The sequence below is a fragment of the Gadus chalcogrammus genome, chromosome 7 (assembly GCF_026213295.1).
Source record: "Gadus chalcogrammus isolate NIFS_2021 chromosome 7, NIFS_Gcha_1.0, whole genome shotgun sequence".
NCBI lineage: Eukaryota > Metazoa > Chordata > Actinopteri > Gadiformes > Gadidae > Gadus > Gadus chalcogrammus.
In genome coordinates this window covers 11,769,880-11,772,761 of record NC_079418.1, presented here as the reverse complement: position 1 = coordinate 11,772,761, position 2,882 = coordinate 11,769,880, and the positions used below count along the sequence as shown (strand labels likewise).

General features: G+C 40.7%; 1 pseudogene; it reads left to right on the top strand.

The window, feature by feature from the left end:
* The first annotated feature begins 802 nt into the window (after positions 1 to 802).
* LOC130385968 (uncharacterized) lies at positions 803 to 2,352 on the top strand (annotated as a pseudogene).
* The last annotated feature ends 530 nt before the right edge of the window (positions 2,353 to 2,882 follow it).

The following is a 2,882-nucleotide window of genomic DNA, read 5'->3' as shown; positions in this document are numbered from 1 at the left end:
TGGTTTAAACCATTTCATAGTCATGAGTAATCTCATAGTTCAAGGCTTAAAAGTATTTTCTGAACCATAAATGAAGGTATTGATTGGTAAATTAACTGTGGAGCTGTTAAAAAGTTAGCGCTCAGTAGACCTCTATCAGGTTAACTTTTAGCAGGCTTGTTATTCATTCCATTTGACAAAAAGCACTCCTTAGCCGACTAGTATGAAGGTATTATTGTAGCAAAAGTCTTTAGCACTTGTAACTGCAGATTTTGTATGCGTACACTAAAGTCACAAATGTGTAACAGTAAATTTGAAGTCCTAAATATTTATTTTGCATGTGTACTCTAAAGTCACAAATGTCGTAAATATTTTTTATACCATCGTAAACACTAAATAGGGTCTACGAGTTCACAAGTCTGTGTTACAGGTGCACAAATCCTATCCTGTGCATCACAACTTCAAAGAGTCATGCACTTGACACTTTTGCTACAATCATTGCAGTGCAGTTGGTGCAAAACACATTCACACACCCGTGTTTCATAATCTGAGAACATGCACAAAATGTTTGCATTCGTAAACCCAAATGTGAACTAATGCATCAGAAGCTGCATATCTGTGAAATATTTCCTCACAAATGAAATTACATGGATCGCTATTTTCAATGAGCATTTTAATGAGCAAGCACAAGTCCATCGGTTATCCACCTTATTCCGCGCGTAAACATGGGGGGTGCCATATTGGTTCCGTTTTGTGTTCTATCTTCCGGTTGAGCAACTCATTCTGTTATAATTGGTACAATACATTAGCAATTTTAGTCAAGATGACCAGCATTAATTGTTCCGTGCGGGGCTGCCATAACAACTGGAATAAAAGACAGGTGTCCTTGCAACAATACTGTGTGTACACGGGAAAAGCAGGGCAGAATGTTGTGGGGCAACCTTCAATCTTCATCCTCCGCCATCAAACGATGAGGACCGGCGTATGTGACTAAAGACGCTAAATTTGAAACCACTCATTTCATTTTGTGGACGGCAGACCATCAGACCAACACCCATAGGCTACCCCGAGAAATGGTTGGGATATGTTATTCCCCCGGCGAAAAAGGCTTGTCGGATTCTTGTGAGGCTCCAAGGTAAGATAACATTTTTAGCACTAACAGCTATCAATATCGCTAGTCGTCAGCCAGCTAGCGTCTAATGAGTATGATCAGCATATACCCGGAACTATGCCCTGGCTTGACCTCAATAAATGAATAGCATTACAAGATAAGATCAGGTCGAGGCTTTCTAATCTGATGTCCAAGACTGGTTATGTTTAAAGGCAGCAAAATGGTTAACCTTATCGTTGATAACTTACCGATGTCTGATGCTGTTATTTCTACAGAACCCTCAACCAGCTCTGCAATCCAGGAGACTGATGGGTTGACTGATGGGATGACAAACCATGATGCTTCTACACAGGGGAAGTATACATTCATGGAAGATCACATCTATGCTGTCAGTGACTCACTCCATTGTCCTCTCCTCCATGACCAGGCAACACAGTGTCCTGAACAAGATCTTGTACACACCGAACTTCTCCGGAATGATCGGCTGTGTCTACTGTACACTGGGTTGTCAGTGGATACCTTTGAGGCTTTATCTGACGACCTGAAAGAAGGATGCAGCATCTCTCAGCTACGTCCCATGGATCAACAGTTGATGACCCTGATGGAGCTCCGGCTGAACCTATTGCAGGACGACATTGCGGAGAGGTTCAGAGTGTCTCAGTCTGTGGTCAGTAGGAGAATCTCTCAGTGGCTGGACTTCATGGAGAAGAAAATGAGGTGCTATGTTCCATGGCTGCCCAGGGAGATGATCCAGGCAACGATGCCAGAGAGTTTCAAGAAACATTATCTATTAACCACATGTGTAATCGACTGTTCTGAGACCCCTCTTCAGAAGGCTCACAATCTGGACTCAAGAGTCTTACAGTCATTACTATGGACATAATACAATCAAGTTCCTCATAGCTATTGCACCATGTGGTTTGATTATCTTCATCTCTCCAGCATATGGTGGGAGATGCAGTGACAAGTTCATCACAGCCAACTCAGGGTTTATGGAGTATCTGCATCCGGGTGATGAGGTGATGGCTGACCGAGGAGTTTTTATCCAAGATCTTCTGTTTGAACGTAAAGTCAAGCTCGTCCTGCCAGCTTTCACCAGAAAAGGCCTTCCCTTGTACGAAGAAGACACCACCAACACGAGGCGGCATAGCCAACTTCCGAGTGCCAATGAGAGGGTCATACGCCGCCTGAAGAACTACAGAATAGTCACTCAAACAGTGCCCATTAACCTTATACAATTATACAATTATACAAGAAGATGAGGAATAAGATGTTCAATCAGTTATAAGTTAAATCAGTTGTAATGGTTACATGGTTAAAATTTTGTAGCTCTTGTTGTTTATATTGTTCATTTTTCCAAATCTATCACAAACTTGAACTGATATCTGTATTTTTATACACAAACATGTCTTTGTCAGAGAGGGTCAATAAAATTAACTTGACACATTTGAGGCATTAACTCAATCATTAAAGGATTTAGCAAATGCCTCAAATGTGTCAAGTTAATTTTATTGACATAATACAAAAAACGAATTACATTAAAAGCAATAGCCAATAATATGTACAAATAGTAGTTAAAATATTTACAAGTAGTATAAAGTAATCATTTGCATAACTGCATATAACACTCACAGAGCAACAGGCGACCTTCATTATACTCGTCTGAAACAAAAGGAAGCATGTCTCGCAAATAGAATGCTCTTAGTCTAGCGCAGTCTGCACAGAAAGCCTCATCATATGGGATGTGAAGCACTACCTGTTTTGAATGATACCAAATCAGTAACTTGCATGC